The 12,189-nt window shown below is 38.6% G+C and overlaps 1 protein-coding gene across 2 annotated transcripts in view; it reads right to left on the bottom strand.

Moving 5' to 3' along the window:
- Nucleotides 1-12,189, bottom strand: part of LOC139941447 (small conductance calcium-activated potassium channel protein 2-like) — a 183,675-nt gene that overhangs the window by 142,567 nt on the left and 28,919 nt on the right. For both annotated transcript variants that reach the window (XM_071937944.1, XM_071937943.1), the window contains one exon: nt 8,546-8,581. The gene's annotated coding sequence lies outside the window, so the exon portion shown is untranslated. The remainder of the gene's footprint in view (nt 1-8,545; nt 8,582-12,189) is intronic.

The raw sequence follows: 12,189 nt of genomic DNA on the forward strand, positions 1-12,189 counted from the left end.
ATGACGTCACACTTCAGATAATGGTATCTCCGTTTGTGTAGAAAGAACGTTTTTTAATATCCTTAAATTTTTGGTAAATCAAAACAGCACTATTTTCCACCTTGCGACCGACCCAAAAAGTCATCTTTGTATAATTGTACAGCGCCATTTTTGTTGTTGATGTTCGATGACGTCACGTTTCAAATTTTGCGATGAACATTATCGACTAAAATGACATTTTGTACACCATTTTAACGTGAGTTTAGAGAAAACTTGTTCATTACTCACATGAGAACTCTCTCTATTGAAAACAAGATCATTACAAAAGTTGAAATTGAAGCCATCTTCAGTTGGTATCGCAATTCGTACAAAAATGCAAAACAGAATTTAATTTTTGTTAAATCCCGAAGACATGTTCCAAATGAAATCATGTAAATAAGGCAAGAAGGTTAAAAGTCATGGCTATACAAACTTGCTTTTCTAAGAAGTACAGCAGCTTTGGATACATCTTCTCACGCAAATCCAATTTCATCAAAGGTTTGCAACATTTGTTTGTGTCGACAAAAGACCAAAATAATTTAGTCCGTAGGGAAATAACTTTTTCGTAGCGGTAACCTCACAATACGAGTAGCTATCTATGGGTCCATTTTTCTACATACAGGTACAATTTGGCATCAACCTTTACTAAGTCACTTCGCGAATAAATATGAGACACAGCTGCAAATTATGTTCTGACGCTTGTTTTTGCGTAGCTGCGGCAGAGAAAAAAAACATACACGATAATCGATTGTGTGAGAGGCCAGCCTTAGCTATATACCACGGCCTGAAAAAATAACGTCAAAAAAAGCAAACATCACAGAGGAACTATTACCAGGGATTGTTATGGGACGTGGATGGGTGAAGGTTTTAGAGTGAAGGGCAAAGGGGAAACACAAATTAAGATAAGTAGGACTTCAGAAGACGATCAGAACATACTAATCGAAACGTCGAGTTGAAACCAACGGTTCTTTCAGAACCAACCCAACTCGTTTAAAGATTATCATTACATAGTGTTTCCGCAAACCTTTCTATGACAATGAAGATGGTAACCAGTTCACGTTGTTGTCGTACTGGTCTGAGTGCACATCAAGAAAAAAAACTACATTACAAAGGTAAATTTGAAATATCATCCTGATATTTATTGCCATACTGATCACTTGAGTGTTTTCTTGCTAGACAACAGAAGTATATCCTGAACAACAATGAAGGTGGTAACCAGAGCACGTTTTTGTCCTAATGGCCAGTTTCTTCATTGAGTGAACTTCAGGAACAATTTACATTGCCAAGGACAATTTAAATTGACCTTTATTTCATTCCTGTAAATATTGCCATGCTTATCACTTGAAGGTTTTCTTGCAAGAAATAATTAAATAGTTATTGGTACTACTATAATATTGTTCAACCTGTTGATTCATAAAACAAGACAGGAACCTCGTTCGGAGTAGTATCACAGACTACAATGTAAAACAAAAATGCAATTAATTAACAACAAAACCAATGGCAGCTAGCAGGGGCGCCATGCTAAATGAATCCTCGTTTCTTAGTTTACAAACCTAAATTAACTTCGTATTTACATCATTTTATGTAGAATAATATACCTCATTTTTAATTCTTCTTTTGGTAACTACTAAAAACATAATGTCATAAAAACATACTTTTAGTAACGAGCAATGGAGAGCTGTTGATAGTATTGTGATTACAAATTGTGAGAAACGGCTCTCTATGAAGTAACGTATTTCTTTTAGGAAGAGGTAATTTCCAACTCAAATAATAAAAGCTTTAACCTTTTATTACAGATCTAAAAGCACACCAAGTAATGCAACAAGGATGATTTTTTCTGTCTCTTGCAAACCCGATGACCAATTTAGCCAAATTCACAGGTTAGTTATTTTATTCAAATTATGTTGGGATACACCAAGTGAGAATACTGGTCTTTTGTTTCCTTTTTTTTTTTTTTTTTTTACATGTCCAGTGCCTTTAATGTACGTTTTTTTTTCTTGCATGATTGTAACCATTGTCACAGCGCGCCCCTTTAACGCGAGAATGACGTCATCGAGATATGATCTGAATAGTGATAGAATCCGAGGATTGTGTTGCGTAAAACATACGGCGATGACGTCATGATTGGTTTTTTGTACATGTATCTGCTGTCCTGGCAAGCTCGGTACGCCTACATGTATACATAATTAATTTGGCCAGGTCCCCAATAATGTATTGCTTTCAGTTTTTCTTTTGCCTGAGTTTTGACAAACTATTATTTGCTATCATTATTCTGTTCAATTTACGGCGTTCATTAGAACCACTCGTTCTTTGTACTCGGCTGTTCTATTTATTTGTTCTTGTGTATTGTTCGTACTCTGCCAGTGTTCATCATTATTTATTTTCAGCGTCACATTAATAACTCACGCAGCCTCAGTGTTTTCCATGTAGGCCTATATATTATGGTAGGTATGATGAGCATTAGTGACGGAAAGGGTAATTATACGACCGAATGCTTCATGTTTAGCAGTGGTGTAACCGACCCTTTCACCGCGGGGGCAGATACATTTTAAGGGAGCATGTGTAATAATTGTTTAAATCGAATTTTTGGTTCATTTATTTCTGAGCCAGGGGGAGGGGGGGGGGGCTCTGTTAATGCCACAGACTAATGTTACTTTATGAACGTTAAGTCAGAGATGATAGTTAATATTATGTCCGCCTCAAATTCTGCAATGAGCGAGATATTAGACTCCTCAGGCCTGGGGTCATGTATTACTTTTGATTTTACAAAAACTAATAACTATAGTTACAGTCCTGACGTTCCGACTCTAGCAGAGTCTTTCTCGAAGGCTAAACGACAACACAACATGAAAATGTAACTGGTATTATGCTAACAGTCTTTCGAACCTTGTATCAAATCACCTTGAACCATTACTGCCATGATTCAGTTGGCCTTACGCTTTTCCCAAACAATCTCTACTCCTTATGGAGTTTGCAGCACCGGCAGCCAAGATGGCGAACAGGCTGATGGTCCTAATCAATAAATTACAAAACATCAACTTATACCATACTTCAAGTATTTAAGAGTTCCAGCAACCGTTGACGTATTTTTTAGTTTGTTGGTCATGTACGAAACAATGGACATTACAGCTGTTTTTATTGCGTTGAAATGCACCGAAAATTAACTTTAAAATTAGCACCGACAAGATCTACAGGTATGATTTTCAGATTATTACAAAGTATGTCCCGTGCTTAAAGGTGTCAGCTCATGGCATCGGCACAAAAGTAACTTGTACGTCATTGACCTGCCAGTAGAGAGCTAGATGCATATTTATAAGGAACACGTTGCCTTGGATCGGTCGAGTTGGTCTTTGAAAAGCGTTTGTAACCGTTTTTTTTTAAATGCATATGGGTAGACAGATGTTGTAAAAGTAGAATACAATGATCCACACAAACATACCTCGAAATTGCACGGTTTTCCTTTTACCTCGTCAAACTTTTGACTCCCATAAATGGCCGACCGTGTTAGTTCGCACAGTAAAAGGAAAACCGCGCAATTTCGAGGCAAACTTGTGTGGATCATTGTATTATACATTTAAAACATCTTTCCAACCATATGCATTTTGTAAAAAGGGTTACAAACGCTTTATATAGACCAACTCGTCCGATCCAAGGCAACGTGTTCCTTTAATGAGGTCAGCCATTTTACCCATTGCTCGCGACATGTATATCCCAGCCCCTCCTTATTTGGTTGAAAATAATTCAAACCACAAGATAGATAGACAGATAGATATGAGTTCCAGTCACTGAGTTAAAGGAACACGTTGCCTTGGATCGGACGAGTTGGTCAAAGCAAAAGCGTTTGTAACCGTTTTTTATAAAATGCATATGGTTGGAAAGATGTTTTAAAAGTAGAATACAATGATCCACACAAGTTTGCCTCGAAATTGCGTGGTTTTCCTTCTACTGTGCGAACTAACATGGTCGGCCATTTATGGGAGTCAAAATTTTGACCCCCATAAATGGCCGACGTGTTAGTCGACGAGGTAAAAGGAAAACCACGCAATTTCGAGGCATGTTTGTGTGGATCATTGTATTCTACTTTTACAACATCTTTCTACCCATATGCATTTTATAAAAAACGGTTACAAGCGCTTTTCAAAGACCAACTCGACCGATCCAAGGCAACGTGTTCCTTTAACAACGCAGATTCAAACGGTCAATAGGGCGCTTTCACCTTCCATGGTCTCGTGTTTCTACAAATTATTCAATTCTCAATTTAGTCTGAGCAGCACTCTGGCGTTGGTTTCTTTCTCCTTTCTAATAATTGTGTGGAAGTAGACATCACGTGATTCATGTCGAGGTGATGAATATGTGTTATGGCAGACCGAAAAATAGTTGCTTGTCGAGCAGACAGTCCAATTTCAAAAGATTGAATTTCAAATGAACAGTTTTGTTTTTATGGTAATTACGTTATTCTCTCTGAGAGCGGGAAAGCTATTAATAACTTTTTCTCCTAAACGGTTACTGTTGACTCCGATTGAACCTGCTCTCGGCGGCAACTGCTCGATCGTGAGATACCCGCCATGATCAGTAATTGCGCCCTCTGGCGGCAGGTCGTGCAGTTTAACAACAAGAGGGCGCTATTGCATGCTGGATGAGGAATGTTACCCTCGATTGAACAATAAAACTGCCTTTGTCAAACAAGTACATGTATATTCAAAATTTCACAAGTATGAAAGGTTCAAAACTACTATTTAATTTCTCGTTTGCTTGTTATCGACTTATGTGCCATGTTTGGGCCATGAGAAGTTTGTTCGTTCAAACTTTAATAACAATAATGCTTTCAAGAGACGTACACAAACATCTTTCTGTGAATCCGAATAAAATTACATTTCTTGTGCTTTCCCTTGCAGTCAGTTGAAGCCAGGAGAAGCATGAATATATTCAAACACAACGTCTTCAATCAAAGGTACGTTAAGTGTCAGGTGCTCTTTTCAAACGATACAATTACATTTAATACTGAACCATTTTAGTGTTAGAAGTCAAACATACTTAATTTTAATAAATAACCTAAGAGTTAAAACAATCGTCTCCTAAATCAATTAATAGAAGTAACAAGATTGTTGAAGCCCATTAGGGAACTCAAAGTTCTTTACAATATTAATACCAACGTGCGCCAAGCTTTCCTCAGCCCCTTTATATATATATGAATATACAGCACCGGCAACCAAACGGACGCTCATTATTATTGCTAATCATTCGCAAATCTCACTTCATACGAGACAGTTTGCTCCGGTATGATGAGAAGCAATTGGTTATGTAAATGTCTCGGCACAAGTGCCACGACCAGGACTCGAACCCACACCCCGATGACTGAGCCACCAGAATGCGAGTTCGATGCGCTAGGATGCTCGGCCACGTCATCCACAATCACAAGGATCTACTAATAGCTTTTATGAAAATCTTAAAGTTCACTTTCATTTCAAATCTCTATACTCAAGACCCTTTTTAGGTTGTAGGCTTTCAGACTATTAGAGAATATCTAGTTCAGATCCCACAAAGATTTGTCTCAAAATGTTCAAACAGTTACGAGGTCAGGCTTATCAGACGTTCAGCCCGGGCCTTTATCTTTTTCGCTCATTTATTTCGGCTTCTTTTCAGATTTGTATCCTCTAATTGACGTCATTTAAAAAGAAGTTCAACGCGCATTCTATTTTTTGCTTCCTGTGGAGACAGATTTTGTTCCTTCCTTCTTCCCTTTAGCCATAGACTCTGTACACATAAATCAGTGTGGAGCACACATCCCCTATTGTGTTCTCTTTTCTTTTTGGTTCGTAGTCTCCATAAGGTAGTGAATTAAAAATCATCATAATATTATATTTTGCATACCCGTAGTGACATCTTTTGTTTTTCACTGTAGATAAGAACTTCCCATAGACTTGTGTGTACAAAATTCCCTGTGGATCACCCCGGTCTTTAGAATTCCCCTATGCACTGTTAAAAATGTCCGTAAATGTATGTGTAGGTGTTTGGGCATTAATGTGGTTGATTGTAATTACGCTTATTATCATAATAAATATTTGCATTTACGGAAAGTCCGTAAACGAACGACGAAATTTACGGAACATTTCACTTTACGGAGTCTGTAAAAACCGGATATTTCTTACAGTGTAGGGACCCTTCGTTTTCCCTTTCCGTCTTGTACTTGGTCTCTCTAAGGTGGTGAGCAGCATTGAATCATGATTCTGAACAGTCAGGATAAACAAAAATATGTTAATATTGGATCGTGACTTCTTTAAAAAGGCCTATTACTGTGTCTTTTAACATCAGTAAGTAATTGCACCCATTTATTATTATTTTATTCCGGGTCGGTGCTTGTTTTGCATACTTGTTTCATTATAGCATTGGTTCTATTTTCCTGTTAAGCTTTTTAATCACGCTTATATACAGGGACAAGTAACAAAATTACCAAGGCTATGGACATTATTTGGATCAGCACAACAAATTACTTGGTAACGAGCAATGGAGAGCTGTTGATGTATAACACATTATGAGAAACGACTCCCTCTGATGTAAAGTTTTTGAGAAAGCGGTATCTTCTCACTATAAAACATTTGAATCAAAATAAGACTTAATAATCATTATTACGCTGGGACACACCAATTGAGAATACTGGTCTTTGACATTACTACTAAAAACGTGTCCGGTGAAAGAGATACAGAAGTTGCAAATTTAGAGCAAACACTGATAATAAGTTATCATTCTATAGTGATCATTTGGCCTACTACTTTTTCGAAAAAGGTGGTCTGCCTGCCACCTGCTACACCCCCCCCCCCCCCCACTTTTCTTCGAAACCATCTCAGCTGTCAGATCTTTTGAATTCACTTTAAACACGACGTCTTCATCCTCGTTATTTACCCTACATTTCCCCCCTCACACGACATTCAGAAACCATAATGAGCTTCGGTTGTGTATCTCTCTCAAGGTGCATTAACGTTTGACAACCGTTGGTGTTTTCACGTCACCTGCGATTCGCATCATTCCGGCTAAAGCTTACCCTGACGGCATTCGTGTCTCAGAGTTCAAGTTCGGTTTCAGGGGAATGGGAATCACTCGGTGGGTTAATAAGACAGAGGTAAAGCAAGGGGCGGGAGTGAAAAATAACATCTTTAACATCGGCAAATTATGCACCGTCCTTGGCCCGAATTTATAAAGTTGTTTAGCAGAAACTACTATCTGCTAAGCACAAAATAAATGAAAACTGGTAAGAATCAACGTTGTGTAAAACCTGTGGGGAGGATAACAGTTCAAGCCTCGGGAAATAATGTTTTCCTTTCCTGTGAAAATATGTGAGACTTCTAAATATGTTTCGTTTTTTTGTTTTTGTTTTTTGTTTTGTTTTTGTGGCGTGTCATGGCCTAGTGGTTAAGAGCATCGGATTTCAGCAGAGTGTGGGTCCGAGTCCCAGTCGTGACACCTGTGTCCTTAAGCAAAACACTTAACTATGTTTCGTCCTCCGAATGGGACGTAAATCCGTTGGTCTCGTGTGTTGTGTAACGCACGTAAAAGAACCCAGTGCACTTATCGAAAAGAGAAGGGGGTTCGCCCCGGTCTTCCTGCAGCCGATTTCACGAAACGCTAGGATTAAGTCTTATCTCGAGTTAGGACGAGTTACTCAATGCGTCCTAACGTCTTCGGATATGGAATTGCACTCGTCCTAAGTCCTAGGATTGATCCCAAGTTAGGAAGAGTTTGGTGAAATCGACGGCTGGTCTGATTGGCAGCATATTGCGCCACAGCACCTCGAATTGTACATGGTGCTGTGTGAAAGGAGTAGATCTCGTAATTCAAACGTAGTCGACGGATATTATACGCAATATTTTGGAGGCAACTTATAACATACTAAGCATTTTTGCACTCTTTGGTTATGAGTTTATTTAGTTGGGTACACCCCTGAGTTGTGGCTGTGTGTCTTTCAATGTGCATTAACGTTTTATAATTGACGCTGTTTTCACGTCACCCACACTTCGCATCATTCCAGCTAAAGCTTAACCTGACGGCATTCATCAATAACAAATCCACCATCTGACCAAGTTGTTCCAGATCTTTGACCATTAGTAAGACGGTTCATGTCACAAATTATTTAGTATTTTACGTGAAATGGTGGAACGGACCGTTAAATTCTGTTTCAACGTTACATCCGAAAGAGAAAATTCATCATTAATTTGGTTTACCGATACTCACTCTAAAAGCTCCCAGTGGCCAATTTCATAGAGCTGCTTAAGCAAAAAAAATGCTTAAGCACGAAAATAGCTCGCTTATTTTACACATGTTACTGGCAAAAATGTAATGCCATTTGCATAGCTTGTGACTGGTACTTAGTTGTTGTTTACTTAGCATAACAGTTGAGTGGAGTCTTGGCCGGTAATCTGATTTTACTAAGCAAGGATTGTTTTGCTGAAGCCAAATTTTGTGCTTAAGCAGCTCTATGAAATTAAGTTCAAAAAGGGTGCTTTTATTACTGAAACATAACTTAAAAACATACCTTTTAGCCGAATCTCCTGTGATTACATCAAAACACCTATCATATAAAACAGAAAAATCACAAAGTTAGCATTTGGGAATGCAAACGGTTTGATGTGTCCGCCTACTTTGCAATTACGGAAACAATTTCTCCTTCAAATCAATGTGACAGAATACAGGCTAGTGGATGAGGAATAGCCAGGCTCTTTTATAAGTATATACAACTACAACCATTACCCTGGATAGGGAGCCAGAGAGAGATGGGCACACTGAGATAAAACCTATGCAATAGAAGGTGAAGAATAGAGGGAGGCTAAAAACACCCGGAACCATGGCCGATATTATAACGCAGAGGCCGGATGCAACATTTTGCCCGGAATTTGCCTCCAGCAACTAGAAGTATTTGCAATCATCTTGCGCTACAATCAGATTCACCCCAGGCCCTCTACGTTTTGATTTTTAATAAAAAACTCCACACTGATGGAATAAACACCTTAAGATTGAATGTATGAAGTGTTTAGTGTGGTACATTACGCATGTGATGTCCTGAATGATAGTCGTTAGTGAGTAATCGTTAGTGAAATGTATTTTCTGATCTGTTGTATTGTAAAAACATGCGTAATAATTTTTCTTAACTCTGGATGCTGCATTTGTTGTTTGCAGAAAGGGATACAAATGTACACATACATGATTTAAAGGCAGTGGACACTATTGGTAATTGTCAAAGACTAGCCTTCACTGTTTGGGCGTTGAAAGGTACGCCTTGTTTGAACATTGCACGCCGTGTAAACCGCAAAGACAGCATAAGATAAACAAGGCACATCCCCATGGTATCACGAATATATTGGGTGTTATTATAATTCAACATAATATCACAAAGGAGTATACAGAAGAATGAAAACATGGGCTGGTTAAAGGCAGTGGACACTATTGGTAGTTGTCAAAGACTAGCCTTCACAGTCGGTGTATCTCAACATATGCATAAAATAACAAACCTGTGAAAATTTGAGCTCAATCGGTCATCGAGAACTTGTCAGATAATAATGGAAGAAAAAATACACTTGCCACACGAAGTTGTGTGCGTTTAGATGGTTGATTTCGAGACCTCAAGTTCTAAACTTGAGGTCTCGAAATCAAATTCGTGGAAAATTACTTCTTTCTCGAAAACTATGGCATTTCAGAGGGAGCCGTTTCTCACAATGTTTTATACCATCAACCTCTCCCCATTACTTGTCACCAAGAAAGGGTTTATGCTAATAATTATTTTGAGTAATTACCAATAGTCTCCACTGCCTTCAATTAACCACAATGGAAACTGACTGTGTAACGGCCATGTTACATTTTCCTAAGGTTTTACTCTTCCAAAAGTAATAAATATACAAAATAATGACTTTATAATAATAGGCCCACACTTTTATTTATTTACGGGTTGTCTTTTTCTGTGGCATCGGAGAAGTTATAGTAATTTTATGTGTACCCACAATACCAGTGGATTTAATGGCAACCGTAATGACGTCAATCTACAGAGTTAAAAGATAATACATGCAAAAAGTATTTAATGCATCGCTGAACAAATCGAATTGCTAATGATGGTATTTTTAAGGTGCATTGTATACCTTTTGTTTTGCTTTTGTTACTGGTAACGCTTCTTATACGCAGTTTGTTAAGTATAAAAAGAAATATTATTTTCATTAACCGGGTAATTTTTGTATTTGTTTTTATTGTCAAAGACCAGTATTCTCACTTAGTGTATCCCAACATAATGCATCAAATAAAAGTCTGTGATTTTTTGGATCAAATTGTCATCGAAGTTGCAAGAAAATGATGAAAAGAAAAGCATCCTTGTCGTTTACAAAATACTTTAAGCATTATGCAAAGTGAAACACCACAGGGCAACCTGTAGGCATTGCAACGATTAGTAAACAAGCTAGTCTGTTGACTTCTTTAGGGTAAAAAGGGGGGACATTTCGAGAACCCCTAGATTGAAATTCGAGACCGTTTTCCATTTCAACTCGAAAAACATCACCCGCGTGTAAATTTTTCCTTTCCAGGTGTGCAGGTGAAAAAATGTGGAGACAGAATGTGCATCGGGATTCAGAGCCGTTGGGATCGAGGAAATTGGGTAAGAGTAGGGTTAAATTGAGGTCATCATAGCTCCATGGGCAATACACACCGTGTGCTTTCCATCGGGTCAGGATCTAAAATAATTGAACCAATAGCTGCTGGCTAGTATTCTACATGTCCAGCATTTTTCATAATGTTGAAATTAAAACTTGGATGATGATACACGGAAAACTTAGTCAATGAGATAGAGACCATTGATCGCTGATCAACATGATTGACGGATACAACAGTGTTAATGGTCAGTATTGGTTCATTTCTGGGTCATTTGGACACCGAATGCGAATCATCCTGACCCAAAATACTGATCCGGATCTAGATTAACTCTGCTGACCTGGGAATTGTTAGAGTGCTTTGAATTACACTTCGAGTGGAATCACACTAAGCCAGTTTAGATGTCAATCCATCATGTTCAATCTGCTAACAAGCCATGCACTCTTCGCGATCATAGATCAAGCAGTGGCACTAAATTGCAACTGCCATCGAGGCGGCTGTCATCAGTGGAAGGGGTCCATGGTTTAATTAAACTAATCTTCATCAAGGAAAGGCAATGATTAATGGGGGCATCCGAGTGTGTGTGATCGTGGCATGCATCAGTTGTAGCATAGAGAAAGGTTCTTGCTTTATGGTAAGAGCAAGGAGCAAGGAACCGTAACATATTGTAGTCCGATAGTGCTATTAAAGTGAAATATTGTTTGATGTGGCATCCTTAAAACCGAAGGTATCTTATGCTTGTGGACGTGTTTTCATTTCAGTTAGGTATATTCACAAAGTAGTTTCTCTTAAAATATGTTAAATTTGTAATGGGAAATAAAGACACCAAAATCGGTTTTACTCTTACACCGATGTGTGTAAGCAATGTATAAGCTATCCGGTACTTTCGCGAGTTCTGTGAAAAATCCCGGACACGTTAATCGGATGTGATTCGAAGCCATGACATATGCCAACCTAGAGCAGATTTCTTAGAAGCAAGACCATAGAGATTGTCCGGTAGCTTGAGGCAGCTCGAAACACATGTTTTAGCAACGATTTAATATGTTAAGTAAGCATCAAGGGTAAAGAATATTCATTTGTTTTTTCTCATATGGTGTGTTGGCAATGTATACCTCAGAATTATGTGGTGAGAAACATATTACTCGGTGGGATTCGCACCCCTGACCTTTGTTATTCTAGGGCAGACGTCTTACCAACTATACACCACCGAGCTGGCTCAGTAGATAGAGGTCGTTTGAAATCTATCGGATGGGATTCGCACCCACGACCTTTGTTATTCTAGGGCAGACGTCTTACCAACTATACACCACCGAGCTGGCTCAGTAGATAGAGGTCGTTTGAAATCTATCGGATGGGATTCGCACCCCTGACCTTTGTTATTCTAGAGCAGACGTCTTACCAACTGCACCACCGAGATTGCTCGGTAGAGGCCGTTCGAAATCCATGTTTTGGCAGCGGGTACTGCAAAGATTTAATGTTTTGCATAATAGGGGATAACGAATATTATTTTGTTTTACCCTTACACCGATGTGTGTTAGCTCAGTACACTCA

This window comes from Asterias amurensis, chromosome 9 (assembly GCF_032118995.1).
Source record: "Asterias amurensis chromosome 9, ASM3211899v1".
Lineage (NCBI taxonomy): Eukaryota > Metazoa > Echinodermata > Asteroidea > Forcipulatida > Asteriidae > Asterias > Asterias amurensis.